The following is a 26,042-nucleotide window of genomic DNA, read 5'->3' on the forward strand; positions in this document are numbered from 1 at the left end:
CCAGCCAAATTGCAGGGGAACTACAAAGTCCTTACCACATCATTTTTTTTCTGGAAGAAACTAAGCAAAATGAAAACACATTTCAGAGATTGCTTAGTTTTCAACTCAAATGTGATCAAATCTGAAAAATTGATTCTGGAGCCCACACAGAAAGGAGAGTTAGTTCATCACTCATTTTCCTTTACTCCTTAACTAATGACACTTACCTCTTCCTGTCACATAATTAGGCACATATATCTGTCTTCCCAACCAGACTATAAACTCTGTGAGTGCAAGGAATATATCTTTAGCTTCCCTAGTCCCTGACATATGTGAACAATAGGTTTTTATAGTATTGGATTTAATCCCTCAATTGTTCCAAAGAGCAGCAGCAAGAGGATGCATCAGCAAAAGTACATTGGACTGAACAATTGGCAGAGCTGATTTATAATCTGGACTCTACCACTTAATCTCTTCTGAGTTCAGCCACATCCTCTGTAAAGCAAGAGGACTAAGCTAGCCTATCTTCAAGGTCCATTTCCCTTTAACCTTTTATGGTTCTGCTCATCTTTGCTCTAAAAAATGTGAAATTCTCCATTTTGTTATCTAAGATAAAGCAAATTTTTCTAACAAAGACCTAAAATATAAATGTTGCTAACTATGTTTTCATTATTTTCTGGAAAGTCTAGATCAGATTTTTAACTACTTTCAGGAAGTCTGTATCAAATTCTATCAACTCAGTTTGAGATTTCATCTAGTAAATTGCAGACTGACTTTTTTATTTTATTTTATTTTATTTTATTTTATTTTATTTTATTTTATTAAAACCCTCTGTATGCTAGTTTATTTGGGACTAGGCACGTGTGAGAGAGAGTAAAGAGAGAGGGTGGGTAGAGAGGGAGGGAGGGAGGGAAAGAGGGAGGAAGGAAGGAAGGAAAGAAGGAAGAACAAAGGAAGGACAGAAGGGAAGAAGGAAGGAGGAACAAAGAAGGAAGGACAGAAGGAAGGAGAGAGGAAGGGAAGGAGAGGTCTCTTAAAAAGATGTAATCTCCTTTTGAGCAGGTGTCATATCTTTTTTCCTTTGGAACCACTGATTATCCAGGCCCTATTGCATATAAGATGGTTCTTGACAAATAATACATGCTTATTAAATGTTTAAGGAATAAATGTGTAAATAAATAAACATGTGAATAAGTAAATATATGACTTTTTAAAGATTTGTTTATTCGTGAGAGACACACAGAGAGAGAGAGAGAGGCAGAGACATAGGCAGAGGGAGAAGCAGGCTCCCCTAGGATCACAACCTGAGCCAAGGCAGACACTAAACCACTGAGCCACCCAGGCATCCCATGACTAGAGTTTTTGAAAACTATTACCAAAAATAAATGAACTAGGGGTGGTAAACGAACTAGGGGTGGTGGAAGGAGAGGAGGGAAGGGGGTGGGGGTGACTGGGTGGCAGGCACTGAGCGGGGCACTTGACGGGATGAGCACTGGGTGTTATTCTGTATGTTGGCAAATTGAACACCAATAAAAAATAAATTTATTATTAAAAAAATATCTTTGCAGAATTGCATGGAAACAGTATTAATTTGTATATATCCTGGATTTGGGTTTTTCCTATAAATCCTAGATACCTAGGTCAAAAAAAGGGAGGAACTTCCACTAAATATAAAAGGAATGGATAACTGCACAGTCAGGAAAGCCAGAGGAAAACTGAAGTGCCATCATTATCCAGATACACCATAGCGACTGACCTGAAAGAACTAAAGCATGCCAAACTCCCCAGATTAATTCTCAGCAGAGACTACCCAGACCTCAAATCCACCTTCAGAATCTCACTATGAAATGCAAAATTATATTTGATTAATCTCCAGTGCCAACTGACAGTCATCTCTAACACACTAAAAAAAGAGTTGGGGATTATGATTTCATGACTTTCTAAAATTACTGGTACCTTCCTGACTTACTTTTAATTGTTGGTGACTGCAATATATTTTTATTTAATATTTAGATTTTGAAAAAAAACAAGCAGACACAGATTTCTTTCATTAAGACAAAACAAGTAAAAAACAAAACTTAGGGAGAGAGAAACTTCAGTAAGTAGCATGGGAAATGACAAATTTAATAGAGGAGGACTACTGAGCCAAATCCTATTCCAGGAAAAAATATGGTGTAAAGGATAGTTTGGGACTGAGAAGGAGCCCTAGAGTTTAAATGGCAGTAAATCTACTTAGCTTCTAGCACCATGCTGAAATACAAAGAAAGAACTCACCAACTGTAGAGTATAATACTATGAAGTATAAATACTTGAAGTACCTGAGGATGTGTTGTGGAAATAATTATGACACAAGTCATCAGCACACAAAAAAAGGAAAAAAAGTTTCTAATACTTTCATCCACTCATCTTCTTAAAAGCCTGGCAAACAAGGAGGAACTAAAATAATAATGATACTAAGGTAGAATTATAAAGTTGTTCTGATGATTTTCAAGACTTGCTATTCAAAAGAAAATCTTATATATCGATTAAAGTTTTATTTTTAGAAAATAATAAAGCATTAACTAGAATTAATATGGAAATACAAATGATCAAAAATTTCCACCCCCCAAAAAAATTTCCCCTTCATCAAATTGTAAAATCTTTCTTATGGTAGGCAGTCTCCAAAACGATTCCCAATTATTATTACCATCCAGTATACCTGTCCCTGTGATCTCCCCTACCACATTGAATAAAGGTGATCTGTGTAACCATGGGATATTGCAGAAATAATGAGTATGACTTTTTTGGGTGAAGAACAAGGCCTTCTCCCCAGTGTAGGCAAACAGAGATCTGAGAATGTGGCAGAAATAAGGGGGAAAAAATCTAGCATCACAGTCCCCACCCTAAGTACAAAGTAACACAAAAGGAATTTGAAGCTGTTGGTACAGTGAAAATAGTCACAGCACAACAAAATCCGAAACCAGTAAAATTCCTGACACAAATAGCCAGCAGAAAAAGCATGCTGACTAGCTAGATAAAAAATCCTCAGTCTCTACATATTGTTCAGCACTCAATCAAAAGCAACCAGCAAGATGATGGATTTAAATCCATCCATATCAAAGATTATATTAATTGTAAATGGTGAAAACATACCAATAAAAATAAAGAAATGATCATACCAAATAAATACTTGAGGCCCAATTATATGCTATCTACAAGAAATCCATTTTTAACTATATAAACATAGATTAAAAGTAAAAGAACAAAAAATGATATATCATGTAAACACTAATTAAAAGAAAACAGGAATGGCTATATTAATACAAGAAGAAGTAGACTTCAGATATAAAAATACTGGCAAGGGATTAAAAGCACATTGCAAAGAAAAGAAAAAATTACATAATAATTAAGAAGTCAATTCACCAAGAAGAAATAGCCATCTAAATTTGTAGGCACCTTACAGAGTATCACAATACATGAAAAATAATTTGAAAGAACTAGAAAATTATTTTCAGGTACACATAAAACACTCAACAATATAGATCATATCTAAGACCATAAACCAAGCACCAGAAATTTAAAGTAATTGAAATCATACAGCATGTGTTCTCTAAATTACATGAAATCAAACTGGAAATCAGTTTCAGAAAGACATCTGAAATTTCCCCTAATATTTGGAAATTAAGCTTAAATATCTATGTCAAAGCAACAGAAGTCACAAAGGAAATTAGAAAATATTTTGAATTGAATGAAAATGACAACACACTATATCAAATTTGAAACGCAGCCAAAGCAGAGCTTGAAGGGAAATTTATAGTGTTATTTACACTACAGAAAAATGTCTTGGGGTGCCTGGATGGCTCAGTCACTTAAGCATTGGACTCTTTATTTAAGCTCAGTTCATTATCTCAGGTCAGGGGACTGAGCCCCACATGGGCTCCTTGCTCAGTGAGGAGTCTGTTTAAGATTTTCTCCCTTGCTCTCTGCCCCTCCTTCTCTGCCCCTCCCCCCACTCATGCACACATGCTTGCTCTCTAAAGTAAATCTGAAAAAAAAAATTAAGTCTTAATTAATTATGTAAACTTCTTAAATATTTTAAAAGAAGAGTCCAAAATGATAGCAAAGGAAGACCCTAATCTCATCTTCTCCCACGGATCTATACCTACATATAGAGTAGGTCCTCCTCAAGAAAAACTGAGGGCTGATTGAACAGCTTCTGCACAGCAAAAGATAGAAGGATCACAAAGAAAACATGAGAGATGGAGACATTGCAATGAGAGGAACCCCATCCCTAATGCTACAGACTGCAGTAAGGAGGAATATCAATGAGGGGTCCACCATGTGCAGATCCATCCAACCTGGGAACAGAAAAAAAAAGCAGACCCCCCCCCCAAATTTGTATTTAAATTCTATTTAGTTAGCATACATTGCAATGTTGGTTTCAGGAACAGAATTCGGTGATTCATCACTTACATACAATGCTCATCATATCAAGCACCCTCCTTAAAATCCCATCTAACCCAACCCACCCTATTTCCCTCCATCACCCCTCAGTTTGTTCTCTAAGAGTCTCTTACAGTTTGTTCCCCCCCACCCCCACTTTTTTCCCCAAAAAGCAGCAGTTTAAAAGACAACTAGACCATAAGTAATGGAAACCCATTAGTCAATCCTAGAGCATTTACCAAATAGTGGGGAATCTGCTGGAATTCTCTCCAGGGTTGGAAATGCTGATGAGTGCCATTATTTATGTTTCCCCTCCATCTTGACAGTACAGATGGGAGTAGGATCTAAGCACTCCACCTGGCTTGTTTAGTGAGATCTGGGCCCCTAGCATATCTGAATTCCAGCTGTCCCCCCAAGACATCTCCTCCCACTTGTGCCCATTTCAGCTCCATCTGTCCCATGAGGATCACTCTAACATGGAGCAACCTGGGAGTTCCTAGTCTGCACCTATTTTGTCTCCCACCACCCACCAGTGGCCCTAGTGTAGAGTGCACAAGACCCCCCACCTCACACCCACTCTACCTCTAGCCATCCCACCAAGATAGCCTTGATGCAGAGTACCTGGGACCTCCCAGCCCATGCCCACTATAGCTCTAGCCAGCCAACCTAAGACACATAAGTCTATCAGGTCACTCCTTTGAGACTGGGAGAAGTGGCTCTCTCGCCTAATTCATAGAAACAAACACAGAAAACCAAACAAAATGAGATGTAGAGGAATATGCATTAAGCAAAAAGAACTTCAGAAAAAGAACTCCCTGAAACAGATTAGCAATCTACCTAATAAAGAGTTTGAATAATGGTCATTACTATTAATGGTAAAGATGCTCATCAGACTAGAAAGAGTATATAAACTCAATGAGAACTTCAACCACAAGACAGAAAATACAAAAAAAAAAAAAAAACAGAGTTGAAGAATAGAATAACTAAAATAAAAACAAACTAGAAGAAATCAACAGCAAATTAGAGGATCCAAAAGAACAGAAAACAGGGTGATGGAAAGGACCCAAGCTGAAGAGCAAAATGAAAAAAAAAATGTAATGGGGGGAGGCTTTGGGACCTCTGAGACAACATCAAGCATACTAACATTTGTATTATAGGGATCCTAGAAGAATAAAAGAAATATAAAGGGGTAGAAACTAATTTGAAGGAAATAATAGCTGAAAACTTCCTATCTGAGAAGGGCAACAAACATCCAGGCCCAGGAAGCACAGAGAACCTCAAACAAGATGAACCCAAGGAGGTCCACACCAAGACACATAATAATTAAAATGGCAAAAGTTAAAGATAAGGAGATAAACTTAAAAGCAGCAAAAGAGAAAAACACAAGGGAAACTGCATGAGGCGATCAGCTGTTTTTTCAGCAGAAACTTTGCAGACCAGCAGAATGGCATAATATGGTCAGAGGGCTAAAAGATAAAAACCTACAACAAAGAACACTCTACCCAACAAGGTTATCATTCAGAATTGAAGAAGAGATTAAAAAAAAAAAAAAAGTTTCCCAGGCAAACAAAAGTTAAAGGAGCTCTTCACCACTAAACCAGCCTTACAAGAAATGTTAAAGGTACTTTCTTAGTGGGAAAGAAAAGAAATGTTAAAGGTACTTTCTTAGTGGGAAAGAAAACTGTTTAAAAGTTTGCTGAGGGACCTTAAGAGAAATTTAGTATCATTGCAGGAAAGAAGAAAATAAAAAAGGAAAAAATTTCACTTGTAAAAGCAAATATGTAAGACATTGGTGAATCACCTATAACTGTACTGTGAAGGTTAAAGTATAAAAGTAGTAAAATCAATTTTATCTAAAAAACTAGTTCAGGGATTCACAAAATAAAAAGATGCAAAATATGACATCATATATAAAATGTGGGTTGGGGAGTAAAAAATTGTGCTTTTAGAATGTGTTCAAAATTAAGAGACCATCAACCTAATCGAGTACTATATACTTAGCATGCTATATATGAACCTCATGATAACCACAATCAAAAACCTGTAATAGATGAATGAATGAATGAATGAATGAATGAATGAATCCAAACATAACAACACAAAAGAAAATCATCAATCAAAAGGGAAGGGAGCAAGAGAAAAAGAAAGGTGCAAAGAACTACAAAAAACACCCTGAAGACAATTAACAAAATAGCAATAAGTACATATCTATCAAAATTGCTTTAAATGCAAAGGGTCTAAATGCTCAAAAGACAAAAGGTGACTAAATAAATAAAAAAGCAAAACCTACTGACTAAAAGTGAATGGGTAGAAAAAGATACTCCAGGCTAGAAGTGAAACAAAGTGGGACACCTGGGTGGCTCAGCAGTTTAGTGCCTGCCTTCCACCCAGGGCATGATCCTGGAGTCCTGGGATCGAGTCCCACATCGGGCTCCCTGCAGGGAGCCTGCTTCTCCCTCTGCCTGTGTCTCTTTCTCTCTCTCTCCATCTCTCATGAATAAATGAATAAAATCTTTAAAAAAGAAAAAACATAGAAGTGAAACAAAGCAAAACAAGCCAGTGAAGCAATACTTATATCAGACAAAATAGTCTTTAAAGCAAAGACTATAACCAGGGACAAAGTAGGGTGTTACATAATAAAGTGACCAATCCAACAAGATGAAATAACAATTATAAATGTCTGTGTACCCAATATAGGAGCACCTAATTATAAAAAGGGAATATTAACAAACATAAAGGGAGAAACTGATTGTAATACAATAATAGTAGGAGACTATAACATTTCACTTACATCAATGGGATAGATCATCTGGACAGAAAATCAGAAACAGTGGCTTTGAATGATCACACATGGGGTGATGTTCTGCCTATGGTAAAGTACCTACCGTTTTATACCCTTACTAAAAGTGCAATCCCAAAGAATCGTGAAACACAGTCCTAAATATTTCTGAGAATTTATGTTTTGGTCTAAACCTTCATTTTGAAAATTTATTTTTTGTATATATTTATGGCTCATCTAAAATTTTTAAATTCAAATCCCATTACATGAACATGAAACCCTGGTGAATTACTTGTTTTCTACTTAATCTCCTGATTCCGATTGTATTATTATACCATCTTCTAAAGAATGAGAATTTTTTCACAGAAGAAGCTTCATTAGTTCAACTTGCCATGATATGGCTGATGTTTGAACTTTCTGTTTTTGATTTGACAATTTAGGAACCAAAATGGTTCCTAATTTGGGAAGTGTGGGTTTAATATATCTGCTATGCATCAATTGGACTGGGCTGAATTTAGCTGATATTGTGGGAGTTCCTTAATAATTCAGCATTTCTATAAACGTATCCTCCTGCCAAGTGATGTTCTCATACATTTGCACAGCACTTTTGGCCTCTCCAGTAAATTGAACATAATGAAAACTGGTAGTGTTACAAATTGTCTCTTTGTGGTGATACATGGAGGAATTGCCCATAAATTGTGATCTATTATCTATAACAAGTTCTTCTAAAATTTCCTTATGAGCAAAACAGATTGTTAAACTCTCAAATGACACTCCAACCTGGATAAAGGGTGATTTTTTTTTCTCCCCATAGAGTTCAGCAGATGTTTAACATGAAGAAGTATATGGAATAACTAATCCCTCCAAAATGTGCTGTCATTTAGCATTGCTAGTACTGTTTAAAAGTTTGCTGAGGGACCTTAAGAGAAATTTAGTATCATTGCAGGAAAAACAGCCCAAACTGGCAGTAGGAGCCTTTCCATCAACTATATAATAGCACCAGTTCTTAGAGGCCAAATGATTCCATAGACCATCCAGTATCTTGACAAAAGGTCAAGTCTTCATTACCTGCGGCAACAATTTGGTGCATCAGAGGGAGGGCTTCCCTGTGAAAAATCTTCCCATTTAAGCTCAGCAAACTTGTTTCATTCAGGACCAGACAGTAAGTATTTTAGTCTGAGTGGGCCATATAGTTTCTCTCACAACTGCTTAACTTTGCCATTGTAGTCAAAAATAGAGACAATATGTAAACAACTCTGCGTAACTGTGTTACAATAAAATATTATTCACAAAAACAGACAGTGGGTATGACCTGACTCACCATCCATATTTTGCCAATGACTGTTCTACATAGTCTTGAACTCTAAGTCAGTTATATGCACTTTGGCATTAAAAATTGCCCTTCGTACTACAAGGTAACTGTATCTGTAAGGAACCACACATCAAAAATTGCTTAGTGCGTATGGAAGATCCCATTCTGTATCTACTTTAGATACTGGTAGGCTGATAGCATCCTACTGCAAGAACCTGCATCTCCCCTCTTCTCTGGATAAGGGTTTTCTCCAGAATACTAAAACCCAAGTATGGGGGTATTAATCCCTCCAAATATCCTTCAGTCATGGGAAGTTGAGAGTGGATAAATGACAGCCTGCCCTCCTGTCTCCAGAGAGATGATTCTGAGATATGTTTCTCATGATCTCTCAGAAAATCCCAAGTAAAACTGAGTTCCAATTGCTTGCTCATTACAGACAATGCTTTGGCATTTTTCCTGTCTCTGTCTCACTTCCTCCTTTGTGTTTCCCAGAATCACTTTCCAAGTAATTGCACACACTTAACATCCCTGTCTAAATTTTATTGTAAAGACAACCCAAACTAATACAAATGGATTCATGTGTTTTCTGTTTTTTCTCCATAACAGAAGAGACTGGAGTGCATGAAAACATTGGAAGCCCTGTGAGTAAGTAGGAAGAGAAATTTTGACAGTGGGATAAAAGTGCTGAGATGGGTTCTGGGCAAATAAGAGGTAATGTGAGATGATGGAACAAGCCATCTAGTTCAAAGATGTAGGTCTGACTCCTCAATTCACTATTTACTGTTTGATTATATATTTTGGGCAAGTTACTTAAACTCTCTGAAGCTCTGGGGTTTGTTGTTGTTGTTATTGTTTAATAAAATGATGTCACTTTGTTTGGGTTAGCAAATTCTCCAGTCCAGAAGAGCAACTCAATTTAATGTAGTTTGTAATAATTATATTAAAGAGATCTCACCAGTGATTGTTGGTCTACAGCAAAAAGTACGTTAAGAGGATTACAGCCCCAATTTTTTTCTCAGTTGGTGTTTTACTTAGAAATATAGACTAATGGTCCTATGCTTAAATGTTTTTGTGACTGTGTGCTGTCTTCTATAAAACATAACTAATCATAAGGAACTCTTTAACATATATACTCCAGACAGAAGTAAAAATGTAAACAGAAATGACTAACAAGACACAATTACATGCATAATTCCCTTATAATTAATATTTGCTAGAAAATAGAGTTTGACCTTATTTACAGCTTTTTTTTCACTCAGCATAATACCCTCCAGTTCCATCCACGTCGAAAAATAAGGATAAGGTGGGTATTTGTCATTTCAAAAGGCTGAGTAATATTCCATTGTATACATAAACCACATCTTCTTTTCTTTTATTTTTTTAATAATAAATTTATTTTTTATTGGTGTTCAATTTGCCAACATTCAGAATAACACCAGTGCTTATCCCATCAAGTGCCCCCCTCCATGCCTGCCACCAAGTCAACCCCACCCCCCGCCCTCCTCGCCTTCCACCACCCCTAGTTCGTTTCCCAGAGTTTGGAGTCTTCCATGTTCTGTCTCCCTTTCTGATATTTCCTACCCATTTCTTCTTCCTTCCCTCTATTACCTTTCACTACTTTTTATATTCTCCAAATGAATGAGACCATATAATGGTTGTCCTTCTCCGATTGACTTATTCACTCAGCATAATACCCTCCAGTTCCAGCCACCTTGCAGCAACTGATGGGTATTTGTCACTTTTTTTAATAAATTTATTTTTTATTGGTGTTCAATTTACCAACATACAGAATAACCTCCAGTGCTCATCCTGTCAAGTGCCCCGCTCAGTGCCCGTGACCCATTCACCCCCACCACCCGCCCTCCTCCCCTTCCACCACCCCTAGTTCGTTTCCCAGAGTTAGGAGTCTTCATGTTCTGTCTCCCTTTCTGATATTTCCCACACACTTCTTCTCCCTTCCCTTATATTCCCTTTCACTATTATTTATATTCCCCAAATGAATGAGAACATATAATGTTTGTCCTTCTCCGATTGACTCACTTCACTCAGCATAATACCCTCCAGTTCCATCCACGTTGAAGCAAATGGTGGGTATTTGTCATTTCTAATAGCTGAGTAATATCCCATTGTATACATAAACCACATCTTCTTTATCCATTCATCTTTCGATGGACACCGAGGCTCCTTCCACAGTTTGGCTATTGTGGACATTGCTGCTAGAAACATCGGGGTGCAGGTGTCCCAGCGTTTCATTGCATCTGTATCTTTGGGGTAAATCCCCAACAGTGCAATTGCTGGGTCGTAGGGCAGGTCTATTATCAACACTTTGAGGAACCTCCACACAGTTTTCCAGAGTGGCTGCACCAGTTCACATTCCCACCAACAGTGCAGGAGGGTTCCCTTTTCTCCGCATCCTCTCCAACATTTGTGGTTTCCTGCCTTGTTAATTTTCCCCATTCTCACTGATGTGAGGTGGTATCTCATTGTGGTTTTGAATTGTATTTCCTTGATGGCAAGTGATGCGGAGCATTTTCTCATGTGCTTGTTGGCCATGTCTATGTCTTCTTTGGTGAAATTTCTGTTCATGTCTTTTGCCCATTTCATGATTGGATTGTTTGTTTCTTGGGTGTTGAGTTTAATAAGTTCTTTATAGATTTTGGAAACTAGCCCTTTATCTGATATGTCATTTGCAAATATCTTCTCCCATTCTGTAGGTTGTCTTTGAGTTTTGTTGACTGTATCCTTTGCTGTGCAAAAGCTTCTTATCTTGATGAAGTCCCAATAGTTCATTTTTGCTATTGTTTCTTTTGCCTTCGTGGATGTATCTTGCAAGAAGTTGCTGTGGCCGAGTTCAAAAAGGGTGTTGCCTGTGTTCTCCTCTAGGATTTTGATGGAATCTCGTCTCACATATAGATCTTTCATCCATTTTGAGTTTATCTTTGTGTATGGTGCAAGAGACTGGTCTAGTTTCATTCTTCTGCATGTGGATGTCCAGTTTTCCCAGCACCATTTATTGAAGAGACTGTCTTCCAGTGGATAGTCTTTCCTCCTTTATCGAATATTAGTTGACCATAAAGTTCAGGGTCCACTTCTGGGTTCTCCATTCTGTTCCATTGATCTATGTGTCTGTTTTTGTGCCAGTACCACACTGTCTTGATGACCACAGCTTGTAGTACAACCTGAAATCTGGCATTGTGATGCCCCCAGATATGGTTTTCTTTTTTAAAATTCCCCTGGCTATTCGGGGTCTTTTCAGATTCCACACAAATCTTAAAATAATTTGTTCTAACTCTCTGAAGAAAGTCCATGGTATTTTGATAGGGATTGCATTAAACAGTGTAAATTGCCCTGGGTAACATTGACATTTTCACAATATTAATTCTGCCAATCCATGAGCATGGAATATTTTTCCATCTCTTTGTGTCTTCCTCAATTTCTTTCAGTAGTGTTCTATAGTTTTTAGGGTATAGATCCTTTACCTCTTTGGTTAGGTTTATTCCTAGGTATCTTATGCTTCTGGGTGCAATTGGAAATGCGACTGACTCCTTTATTTCTCTTTCTTCAGTCTCATTGTTAGTGTATAGAAATGCCACTGACTTCTGGGCATTGATTTTGTATCCTGCCACACTGCCGAATTGCTGTATGAGTTCTAGCAATCTTGGGGTGGAGGCTTTTGGGTTTTCTATGTAGAGTATCATGTCATCGGCGAAGACTGAGAGTTTGACTCCTTCTTTGCCAATTTGAATGCCTTCAATGTCTTTTTGTTGTCTGATTGCTGAGGCTAGGACTTCCAGTACTATGTTGAATAGCAGTGGTGAGAGTGGACATCCCTGTCTTGTTCCTGATCTTAGGGGAAAGGCTCCCAGTGCTTCCCATTGAGAATCATATTTGCTGTGGGCTTTTCGTAGATGGCTTTCAAGATGTTGAGGAATGTTCCCTCTATCCCTGCACTCTGAAGAGTTTTAATCAGGAATGGATGCTGTATTTTGTCAAATGCTTTCTCTGCATCTAATGAGAGGATCATATGGTTCTTGGTTTTTCTCTTGCTGATATGATGAATCTCATTGATTGTTTTGCGGGTGTTGAACCAGCCTTGTGTCCCAGGGAATAAATCCTACTTGGTCATGGTGAATAATTTTCTTAATGTATCGTTGGATCCTATTGGCTAGTATCTTGTTGAGAATTTTTGCATCCATGTTCATCAGGGATATTGGTCTGTAATTCTCCTTTTTGGTGGGGTCTTTGTCTGGTTTTGGAATTAAGGTGATTCTGACCTCATAGAACGAATTTGGAAGTACTCCATCTCTTTCTATCTTTCCAAACAGCTTTAGTAGAATAGGTATGGTTTCTTCTTTAAACGTTTGATAGAATTCCCCTGGGAAGTCATCTGGCCCTGGACTTTTGTGTCTTGGGAGGTTTTTGATGACTGCTTCAATTTCCTCCCTGGTTCTTGGCCTGTTCCGGTTTTCTATTTCTTCCTGTTCCAGTTTTGATATTTTGTGGCTTTCCAGGAATACGTCCATTTCTTCTAGATTGCCTAATTTATTGGTGTATAGCTGTTCATAGTATGTTTTTAAAATCGTTTGTATTTCCTTGGTGTTGGTAGTGATCTCTCCTTTCCCATTCATGATTTTATTAATTTGAGTCTTCTCTCTCTTCTTTTTAATAAGGCTGGCTAGTGGTTTATCTATCTTATTAATTCTTTCAAAGAAACACCTCCTGGTTTTGTTGATCTGTTCCACAGTTCTTCTGGTCTCGATTTCGTAGAGTTCTGCTCGAATCTTAATTAACTCTCTTCTTCTGCTGGGTGTAGGATCTATTTGCTGTTTTTTCTCTAGCTCCTTTATGTGTAAGGTTAGCTTTTGTATTTGAGCTCTTTCCAGTTTTTGGATGGATGCTTGTATTGCGATGTATTTCCCCCTTAGGACTGCTTTTGCTGCATCCCAAAGATTTTGAACGGTTGTATCTTTATTCTCATTAGTTTCCATGAATCTTTTTAATTCTTCCTTAATTTCCTGGTTGACCCTTTCTTCTTTTAGCATGGTCCTTAACCTCCATGTGTTTGAGGTCCTTCCAAACTTCTTGTTGTGATTTAGTTCTAATTTCAAGGCATTATGGTCTGAGAATATGCAGGGGACGATCCCAATCTTTTGGTATCGGTTCAGACCCGATTTGTGACCCCGTATGTGGTCTATTCTGGAGAAAGTTCCATGGGCACTTGAGAAGAATGTGTATTCAGTTGAGTTTGGATGTAAAGTTCTGTAGATATCTGTGAAATCCATCTGGTCCAGTGTATCATTTAAAGCTCTCGTTTCTTTGGAGATGTTGTGCTTAGAAGACCTATCGAGTATAGAAAGAGCTACATTGAAGTCACCAAGTATAAGTGTATTCTTGGTTGCATGTTCTTCTCATTTAGGACCCTGAATATATCCTGCCAGCCCTTTCTGGCCTGCTAGGTCTCTGTGGAGAGGTCTGCTGTTACTGCTCTGTTGGATTCGCGCTCCGCCCCGCAGCCCCCTCTACGCAGAGCCTCTTCCCCTGCCCGAGCCCCTCCGAGCTGCTCCGGGTCCCGCCGTGCGCGCTGCAGCCCTTAGGGAGCTCGGCGCACTCTCCCGGGCGCAGGTGTCTGTTACTGTCCCGGGGAGCCCGAGGGCATCCCCGCCCTCCTGGGTCCTGCTCCAACTCCCTGTGAGCCCTTTTCTGCCCGGGAAGGTTGGTGCAGCTCCTGCTCCTCCGGGACGGGGCTCTCCTGTCCTGGGGACACTCGCCCCGGCCTCAGCCCGGCTCCTCGCGGGCCCCTCCCCCTTGGAGGCCTTTGTTTCTTTATTTCTTTTTCCCCGTCTTCCTACCTTGATAGAAGCGCGAACTCTTCTCACTGTAGCATTCCAGCTGCTCTCTCTTTAAATCTCAGGTCAAACTGGTAGATTTTCAGGATGATTTGAAGGTTATGTGGGTAATTTGGTGGGGACAGATGATTTGCGGAGCCTACTCTTCTGCCGTCTTGCCCCTCCTCCCCTTATTTACAGTTATATGAACATTCACTAGTCACTAGGCTGACTGTCATATGTCATATGGCATACTGTTACTTCACAAGTAGTTTTCAATTTTAAATATGAAGGTCAGTTACCAGAGCCAAACTGGTTCTTAACAAGTAGAATTTTTATGTCTATTTAATCACAGAGTCCCTGACATTTTTCTGGACCTATTCATTTGCAAATAGTAATAGAAACTATAACTGGGTTCCTCATATCATGCATTCATGTGTAACACTCATCTTCATTTGTCTAATTTCTTTTTTTTTAAGATTTTATTTATTCATGAGAGACACAGAGAGAGAGGCAGAGACACAGGCAGAGGGAGAAGCAGGCTTCCTGCGGGGAGCCGGATGTGGGACTCAATCCCAGGACCTTGGAATCTCACTTCTAGCTGAAGGCAGATGCTCAACCATTGAGCCACCCAAGTGTCCCAGTTTAGAGTTTCTACAAGCTCCTTACCCAGTTTCCTCTATTAATATCTTATATCAGAATGCTACATTTCTTACAATTAATATACAAACACTGATAAATATTTACTGAAGTCCATACTTTATTCAAATTTCCTTAGTTTTTACCTATTGTCCTTTTTTCTGTTTTAGGACCCATCTAGGATATTGTATCACATTTATTTGTCATGTCTCCTTAGCTCTTCTTGACTATGTAGTTTCTCAGACTTTCCTTATTTTTGATAACCTTAAGGGTTTTGAGGAGTACTAATCAGAAATTTTATAGAATGTCCCTCAGTTTGGATTTATTCAATATTTTCCTCATGGTTGGACTGGAGTTATGGAGTTTAAGGAGGAAATTCACAGAAGAAAGTGTCATTTTCAACACATCATGCCAAGGGGAAATATTATCAATGTGATTTTTTTCATTGCTGATTTTGACCTTGATCACCTGAGGTAGTGTTTTTCAGCTTGTAACACATAAAATTAATTTTTCCTTTTTCCAAATTGTACTTTAGAAGAAAGTCACTATGTACAGCCCACACTTAAAGAGTAGGGAATTATGTTCCACTTCCTTGAGAGAGGAATATATACATAAATTATTTGAAAATTTTGTCTGAAAGATTTGTCTCTTCTCTGATTTATTAATGCATTTATTAATTTATATTTATATTATATGTCAACAAAATTTGAATCCAATTCTACTTTATTCATTTTGCTAACTATATTGTTCTAATTTGGTGATTAGGAACTCTTTCAGTTGGTTCTTGTGTCCTTTGATAAATCTCCATTACTGTAGATATTTTTTTCAGCACTTCCTTACTTTCTGGTGCCACAAGATGCTCCAGCCCCAGTCTAATTTGCATTGAATCTCCAAGGATCCCTGGTTCCCTTTTTTGGGAATTTTATTAGAAACCAAGATCTGGGTGCCAGGTGTTCTCACTATGTTCTTTTACAGCTTGAGTGAAATAAAAATAAATTGGAGCCCCAATACAATACTTTAAAAGCTGTTCAACCAACATAAGTTAAATGTTAATTTCATCTAGTTCCAGCTCTGATAAGGATAGTTCTTGTAAATTCTCACTGTATTTTTGAAACAACAATGAATAATGTTGTAACAGTTCTCATTTATTTCAATAATAGAGAAGCTAAAAGGCAACTTGGGAGACCATACTTATGGAGAGTTGGCTTCCTCCCAAGAGGGCGTGTGGTCCTTGGATCCTGCATGCCTTTCTGGATTATTCAGGTTTCACAGATTCTTTTCTTTATCCCAAGACTATAATTATATTACTCCAAATAAACTCTGAAACTCCATGTTATCATGAGTTATTATTTCCATATGCTCATAGAAGAAGAAAGTTTTAAAATCAAGTGACCTAACTTCCTACCTTCAGAAATTAGGAAATGAAATTAAACCCAAAGTAAGCAGAAATGAGGAAGTAATTGAGATAAGAGCAGAAGTAAATGGAATGAAAAATAGACAAAAAATAGGAAAATTAACATATCATAAGTTGAGTTCTTTGAAAAAGTTTGATAAAAATAACATCCTAGTGAGACTAGCCAAGAAAAAAGGGAAAAATCACAGATTATTAGTATCAAGGAAGAAAGAGGGATTATTGCCACAGATAATACAAACAAAAATGATAATAAAGAAATATTTTAAATATCAGGCCAATAAATTCAACAACTTAGATTAAATGGGCAAACTCCTTGCCAATTACAATTCATCAAAATTGGCATGAGAAGAAATAGAAAATATGACTAACCCTGTATGTGATAAAAATTGAACCCATAATTGAAACCTTCCTACAAAGAAAACTCCAACGCAAAAGGCTTCACTGGTGAATTCTATCAAATGTTTAAGGAAAAAACAAGACACAAATTTACACTATCTCTTAGAATACATAAACTCTTTCTCTTATATAAATCATTTAGAATAATAGAAAAGAAACACTTCCTAACTCTTTTTATGAGGCCAGAGTAACCCTCTCAGTAAAATCAGACATGGTATCATAAAAAAGAACAATTATGGACCAATAGTCCTAATGAATGTAGGCAAATTAACTTATCAAATTCCATACACTGCATTACAATATGAACAAGTGGTACTTATCTAAGAATGCACGTTTGTTTTGAAAATGATTCAATACAATTCACTACATTAAAAGAATCATATACTCACTACATTAAAAGAACAAATACTCATCAAGGAAACACTAATATTACACTTACTGAGAAAATATGAATATCTTTTCATCTAAAAATCAGGAACAAGGCAAGAATTTCACTCGTAACTTCTAAGAAATTGTATTGGAGGTCCTCGTCAGTGCAAAGAGGCAAGGCCCAAAACATGGAAGCATAAAGACTGAAAAGAGTAAAGCTTTCTTTATTCACAAACATTATTTTTTATGTAGAAAATCCTCAGGGATCTACAAAAACTACTAGGACTAGTACGTAAATTTTGCAAGGTTTCAGGACACACAGTCATTATACAAAAAGCAATTGTATCTCTATATATTAACAACAAAAAATTGAAAATGAAATGTAAAAGGCAATATCATTTATAATAACACAAAACACAAAACTCGTAGTAATAAATTTAACAAAAGGCATGCAAGATCTCTACACTGAAAACTGCCAAAAATTCCTAAAAGAAAAATTTACTAGAGATATACCATATTTATAAATTATAAGATATGATTTTGTAAAGATGTTTAGAACAAGGGGCAGAAAACTTTCTTTAAAAGGTCAAATAATGAATATTTTAGGTTTTGTGGGATATACAGTCTCTGTTTCATCTACTTGACACTGTTGCTTTAGGGCCTTTCAGTTATATGCAATGCATAAACAGATGAGCCTGGCTGTGTTTCAATAACCCTGTATTTACAAAAACAAGTGGCTAGCTATATATGGCCTACAGGCTATAACTTGTCCAACTCTGATCTAGAATGTTAATTTTGTTAACATGCTAATTTAGAATGTATATAAGGAAAGTCTATAAATCAATAATAAAAGATCTCAAGGGGATCCCTGGGTGGCTCAGTGGTTTGGCGCCTACCTTCAGCCCAGGGCGTGGTCCTGGGGTCCCGGGTTCAAGTCCTGCTCGGGCTCCCCGCGTGGAGCCTGCTTCTCCCTCTGCCTGTGTCTCTGCCTCTCTCTCTCTGTGTCTCTCATAAATAAATAAGATCTTTTAAAAAAAATAAAAGATCAACAAACTTTTAATAAAATGGGCAAAGACTTTTACAGACACATTACTAAAGAAAATATAAAATGGTCAACAAACACACAGAAAAGAAACGACTTACAAGAGAAATTTTTCATAACTCTTTATTTCAACACAAATCAATTATTTACAAGTTGGTTATTTATAATAAGTACTATGGATTTTAGACTAGCTTTATTCACAGAGAGAAGTACTCTCACTTACAGATGCATTCTCCCTTCTTACCACAGAGCTATTTTTAGTAATACTGGGTGAGAGAGGGCAGGGTGCCCCTGGGTTGGTGAGGGTAGACATGGCAGGATTGTTGCAGGATGTTCAGGATTCAAGGAACCACAAATGCTTCCTTTGAAATCCAGACATCAGTTCTGTTGAATCTATCTGTGATTTAAACAAACAAATTTCTGAAACCCTTACTAAAACTATTGAGTTAGCTACTTTTCCACGTTCCCTCCACTTTACTTTTCATTGTTTATTTACTTTGTGTTGCTGTGTGAGGGGTGAAAAAAAGAAAACAATCAGGTTTTGCTCTTTAACTGGTTAAAATAAAACATCATGTAAATAGAAACAAAGTTGAATTATGAGAACAAACTGAAATATTTGACGATATTCATTTTCTCTAGATATATGCCATAATAATTTGACAAGTACTTGACATGTAATATATGAAAGGCATCCTAGGGTATGTATGTAGAATTGATCTTTGCAATATTACAATTTAGGGTAGCCTAGGCTGAGGAATCAGACCATTCTGAATTAAAATCCCTACTCTGCCTCTTAATTAGCTACGTGAGCCTGGATGGCCTGGGTGAAGTACAGCAACTCTTTTTGTTTCTTAATTTGAATAGGAGCAGTGTTACCTATTCATGTGTCTCCATGAAGATAGTATATATAAAACATCTGCACTGTGCCTGGACACGGCATTCAGATATTAGTTCCCATTCCTATTACCTTCACAGTCTATAAGGTCAGCTATAAAGAACTAGTAGATGAACAAGAACACCATTTGGTTTCAGATACATATTATAACACATAATACACATTGTCTTTATCCTTTTGGGTTACAGAAGGAGAAAAGTACTGACTGATCAGGAAGAACTGCATAGAGAGCATAGAGCATCCTTATTATATTAGAACAGAGAGCCACTGAAGTAGGAACAATTAAAAAAAGCCCTCTGCTTTCTAGATGTAAAGATATTCTGGGACTTTTCAAAAGTTACTTTCCAATTTGCCTATCTACATTCAAGAAATGTTGAGTTTCCTTTTTTGTTATTAAGTTGGATAAATAATTGGTTGAGATAGTGAGTATTTGCTATTGTCCCCATTCCCCAAGGCAGATTTCATCACCAATATCTGGGGCCTGGGAGACTCAGATGGAAGCTAACATCTCTTTATTTTCCTATATTTGCACTCTTGCTTCATTGCCAAGGCCTTCTCTAATCCGTAAGCCAAGGAAGAGATCATTGTTGAGTCAGCACAATGTATAACATGTATTACACAATCAGTACAGTGTTGCCTACCCCAAAGTACCCTTTGATGTTGCTCAAATGTCCACAATGATTGTTCCTTCCTCCTTCACATCAGAGATTACAACTATTATTCCTCCTTTTAAAAAATTATAACGGGATCCCTGGGTGGCGCAGCAGTTTGGCGCCTGCCTTTGGCCTAGGGCGTGATCCTGGAGACCCGGGATCGAATCCCACGTTGGGCTCCCCGTGCATGGAGCCTGCTTCTCCCTCTGCCTATGTCTCTGCCTCTCTCTCACTCTCTCTGTGACTTGAGACTATCATAAATAAATTTTTAAAAAAATTATAACTTGCTTTATCTCTTACCAAGGCATGATAGTATTTTTGTTGCTTCCTCTCCAAGCCTTGCCTTTATCTCTTAAGATTTCAAAATCAATATAGCTATTACAGAATCATGGGAACACACTCTCATGTTGGTGGAGTATGTTTCCAGGACCTCTGCTTACTAATCTAATGTGCTAAAAGTGGCCTATTCTATCTAATTTACCAGAATCAAATATACCCTAATGATTGCATGAAGAATTCAATCATTCTATAAAAATGTGTTTTCAATTTTAGAATAACTAAAGCAAATTTTTGATAAGAGTCCAGTTTCCAATACTAAGGAAAACCCAGCAGATTGGTAATGTGTTAATATAAGTAAACTAAATAAAGATTCATTTTAAGCAGATTCATTTCTAAGGGCTTACTTACATTTGGAGAGGAAAAATGAGTGATAGAGAAAGCATATATATTCTAATTGGAAAACAGCCATTATTGAGTTTTATGAAATTCCGGAAACTTCATACAATGGTATAGCAAGTTGTTTAAAAACAGAGCCTGTTCTGTCACTCACTAGTTAGGTGACCAGAGGACATTGCTTCATCTCTCTAAGTCTTAGTTACCCTGACAACAAAATGGAAATTGTAATAACATTATTTACTTCATACAGTTCTGTGAGAATTGAATGAAATAATGCCTATGTAACTGTTTAAGTGACAAAAACAAAAAAAATGTATCCTGGATGAGTTCCCCCATCTTTCCGCCCACCCAACCCTTGAAAGGAAAGGGAACTTGTCTTTCTCTTTTTTTTTTTCTTTCTTTCCTTCACTTATCATTGAAAGAATTCTGTCTTTGCTGATTACATTCCCAGGCTTTTGAGATATAAATTCAGAATAAAGGTGGAGGCAGGAGATTGGGAAGTAAGAGAGGTAGAGAAAAGTAGGATAAATGGACAAACCTTGCACAGAATTCAGGGAGAGTGAGAGGCAGTTGTGTAAGAGACATCAGAAGAGCAGGTAGGGTATTAAATATTTTAGGAGAGGAAAAGGGATTCTGAAATGTGTTGAGATTTGTGTTGCTGTGGTTTATGGATTGAATATCATTAATGATATTGACATTTCCTTTCAATTATTTTGTGTTGCTGTTTAGTGTTTCTTAGAATGTGGCTTGATACAGGAACTGGACCACTTGGAATGTAAGTTACTACTGTGGTGGTGACAATGAAAATGATGATTGTGATTGAATGGTCCTTTTCCTATATGGAAGTGTGTGTCAAGATGCAATCACTGATTTTCCATGAGAACAGGATACTGTTTGAAGTCAAAGTATACTCAAAAAAGATATCAGGAAAGAGAATATTTTGGGTTCTAAATGGGAAATTGATGCTATCTCTTTGAGGAATTATAAACAAAATTTTAAGGAACTTTAAGAAATATTTACCACAATAACTTCTCTAAAGTCCCCAAACCAGACAACAAAAACTAGCCAGAAGCTCCTAAAATATTTTGACACATAAGAAAATATACTAGGAAGTAGAGAATAGGGAACACCAAAATCAGATTAAGCAATGATATATAACAATTAACATTTAACAAAAAAGAAAACTTTGGTTCCCATATTCCACATCTCTAAAATAAAAAGGGGAAAGAAATCATACTATGTCTGAAGGACTATTAGGATCCCATGGAGTTGTCCTTGAGATGAAAATGGTTAAGTAAAAACCAGTGAACTGAATTATCAGAGCTCTGGGTCCTTTACTCCAGCTTCAATCAGGGACATACTCTTATAACATTTATTGACTGAGGATAACACTATATTTAACATTTTTTAAAGAATTATTTGATTTAAAAATATATTTCAGTATTAAATTAGCAGGTATATTCTCTGTTATCTCTAAAGTGCTCCCATATCCAGATATATTTTAAATATTGCTCTAAACAGAATTTTCCATTTAAAGTCTGTACAACTACATTTTATCAGTGATACAATGTTTATATAATGTAATATATTAAAGAATAATATTTTATTGGAAAGATCATTTTAAACAAATTAAGAATTCAACTCTAGAATTTAAAAAGAACAGAGCAGAGCAAACAAATGAAACCAATAGCTACAAATAAATTTGTGCCAAATGCAAAATCCTTAGCACAATGCCTGGCACAGAGTAGGTAATTTCACTCACCAGCAAAGTAAAGAAAAAGAAGTTTAATAAAGTAGGAAGCAGAAATATTAATAAGAGCAGTAATTAATAAACAAAGGGCAAGATTACTAGAATAGATGTATGGGATGGAGGGCATAGCAGGGTGGGAGACAAAACAGACCAAATGTCAGCAAATCAGATCAAGGAAAAATAAGATCATAACCCAAATAAATATTATTAAAATAAAATAATAACCCAAATAAATACCTTGTCAATCACTTGTCAATCACAAGTGACAAGATATTTAGAATTAAAATTATCTTTTTTTAAAAAAAAGAGTGATTTTTTTCATTTATTTATTTATGAGAGAGAGAGAGGCAGAGAACTTCAAGCAGACTCCACATTGAGCATGGAGTCAGAAGTGGGGCTCAATCTCATGACCCTGAGATCATGACCTGAGCCAAAACCAAAAGTCAGGCACTGAATGGACTGAGCCATGCAGGACTCCCTGGGTGGCTCCATATTAAAATTGTCTCTAAACAAGATAGGAACACTAACTGATAAATAGGAAAATCTTCCAGAACCTCATGGATTCAGTGTTTTTGAATGCTCCTTATCACTGTTACCTGGAAGGGAAAATGTGAATAGATTCTGAAGCAACCTAAGTCATCTTGCCAGGCAGAAGTCTCTTGTCTTCAAGCAAGATGGGAGAGCTAGCATTCAAATGGAAAAAGTGATAGCTCCTCTGCAGTCTTAGAGAGTCCAGAAAATTCAAGATATTTGAGTGCATCATCTCAAATGTCTAGATCCGAAGTGTTAATATTCTATTCCTACCAAATTAAGACCCTGATCTTGGCATAATAGATTTGCTAAGATTAAAAATTCAAATTTTTCTGGATCTCTACAACTTTTAGAATTAAAGCACATCTATCTATCTATCTATCTATCTATCTATCTATACATATATACATACATACATATTTATACATACATGTATGTATATATAATTAAGAAAATATAATAAAGATATAATTAAGAAATAAATCTAAAAATAAAATAAGCCTGATAGAATAAATTATATCATTTCTTCTCTGTGCACAAATTATTTCCAAAATCAATACATGAATAAATGAGTAAATTATTTTTTCTCATTTATCTGTGCCTGAAGAAAACTGAGCCGATCATCTGTCCTACACTTCCTCAACAAAATACATTTTAAAAAACTATCAAGGCTGAGACAGAGTAAGATGGCAGCACAGTAGGAAGACCCTAGGTTCACCTCATCCTATGAACACAACTAGATAATCATCAAATCATTCTAAATACCCCAGAAATTGACCTCAAGACTGACAGAATAAATTCCACAACTAAAGGGAGAGAGAGGCCACACAGAAGGTAGGAAGTGCAGAAATGTGGTTCAGGGGACAAATAGATTGCAGATGCTGTAGAGAAGAAGGAGTCATGGTCTTAGAGAAAAGTGAAAGAAAGAGGAGCGCATATGAGAATGCACCAGGAGAATGTTTCCCCAAAGCCATTGGCTGGAAAACAAGAAGGGATGAATTCTGTGAGTTCTTACAATGGCGGAGGCTTAAAGTCTGGAGTTTTAAAGGTCAATGGGTTTGGTGGGGACAAAGCCCAGAGGGCACTGCACTGCTCCTGGAGAGAAGGCAAGCAAACAATCCAGGGGGGCAGACAGCATGGAAATAGTGATTTGAAGAGTGTCTGGGGGCACACAGTGGGGGGATTATTTGCTCTTCTCAGAGCACCTCCCTTAGAGGCAGCTTTCACAGAAATACCTCTTTAGAAACAAAGGATAAGGCAGGCACTATTTCCCTCCCCACTCAGCAGAATCACAGAGCCTCCTGAGGGAAGCAGCACAGCTCCAATACTGGCTACCTAACTTGCAAAAGCCAAGCCCCTCTCCCTGTGTTCTGGCGGGACTCCCCTTTGCAGTCAAGGTTCCCTCAATTCCTGCCTGGTCGGCCCCTCCTCCAGAAGACCAGCACAAACTCCTGTTTAACCACATCTCCTAACCAGACTGTTCTGCAGGGCCTCAGTTCTAATAGAGGTAGTGACACATCATTTCTCAAGCAGACGGGAGCATGCCTAGTTAAAACTTGCCACATTCAGGCCAGGGACCAAACACTGCTCATGGCAAGCAAAGAGAGTCTTTTCAGACCACTGGCCTCAAGGCCAGAGCAGCCAAAATACAACAGCAGAGTGCACACAGCATACATCAGAGACTCCCTCAAGTGCCAGGCCCTAGGCATTACATGACCTCTTCTTCATAAGGCCATTACTTTCAGGAGCAGGAGACATAAGTGGCTTTTCTAACACAGAGAAGAAAACAAAGAGTTAAACAAAATGTGAATATGGAAGAACTTATCTAAATGCCAGAACATAAATAAATAAATAAATAAATAAATAAATAAATAAATAAATGCCAGAACAAGATGAAGCCATAGCCAGGATCTAAATGAAACAAATATAAGTAACAGACCTGGTAGGGAATTTAAAGCAGTAATTATAAGGATACTCGCTGGGATTGAAAAAAGAATGGAAGACATCAGTAAGATCCTTACCATAGTGATAAAAAATTTAAAAAGAATCAATAAGAGATGAAATGTGCAATTAACGAGATTAGAAACATGCTTGATGCAATGAACAGCAGATTGGAAAGAAGCAAAGGAATGAATTCATGATAAAGAAGACAAAATAATGGAAAATAATGAAGCTGAACAAAAGAGAGAGAATTATGGAACACAAGAATAGACTTAGGAAACTAAGGGACTCTATCAAATGTAATATCATTCAAATTATAGGAGTCCCAGAAGAAGGAGAGAGAGAAAAGAACACAGAAAATTTATTTGTAGAAATAATAGCTAAAAATCTTCCTACTCTGGGAAAAGAAACAGACATCCAGATCTAGGAGGCAAAGAGAATTCCCATCAAAGTCAACAAAAGTAGGCCAACACCAAGACATACTGTAACTAAATTTGTAAAATATAGTGATAAAAAATTTTCAAAGCAGTAAGACAATAAAGTCCTTAACCTGCAAGGGAAACCCCATAAGGCTAGCTGGATATTTCTCAACAGAAACTTGCCTAGCCAGAAGAAAATGGTATGATGCATTCAGAATGCTAAATGGGAAAAAATTTGCACCCATGAATATTCTACCCAGCAAGGCCAAAATTCAGAATAGAAGGAGAAATGAAGAGTTTCCCAAACAAAAACTAAAGGAGTTCGTGACCACTAAACAAGCCTTGTCAACAATTTTAAAGAGGACTCTGAGTAGAAAGGAGAAGTCAAAAGTGTCAAATCTAAGAAAGGATCAGAGGAAAATTCCAGAAATAATAACAAAACAAGTAATAAAGTGGCAATAAATATATATCTAGCAATAATTACCTTGGAGCATCTGGCTGGCTCAGGCAGTACAGTATGTGACTCTTAATCTCAGGGTCATGAGTTCAAGCATCACATTGGGTGCAGAACCTACTTTAAAAAGTAATAACTTTGAATGTAAATGAACTAAATGTGCCAATCAAAAGACACAGGATATCAGAATGCATAAAAAAAATTAAAAAGGCCCATGTAGGGATCCCTGGGTGGCGCAGCGGTTTGGCGCCTGCCTTTGGCCCAGGGCGCGATCCTGGAGACCCAGGATCGAATCCCACGTCGGGCTCCCAGTGCATGGAGCCTGCTTCTCCTTCTGCCTATGTCTCTGCCTCTCTCTCTCTCTGTGTGTGACTATCATAAATAAATAAAAATTAAAAAAAAAAGGCCCATGTATCTGCTGCCTACAAGAGATTCATTTTAGACCCAAAGACACTTGCAGATTAAAAGTGAAGGGGTGGAGAAATACTTATCATGCAAAAATGTCAAAAGAAAGCCAGAGTAGCAATAGTTATATTGGACAAACAAG

Source organism: Canis lupus, chromosome 7, assembly GCF_003254725.2.
Source record: "Canis lupus dingo isolate Sandy chromosome 7, ASM325472v2, whole genome shotgun sequence".
In the NCBI taxonomy this organism is placed as follows: domain Eukaryota; kingdom Metazoa; phylum Chordata; class Mammalia; order Carnivora; family Canidae; genus Canis; species Canis lupus.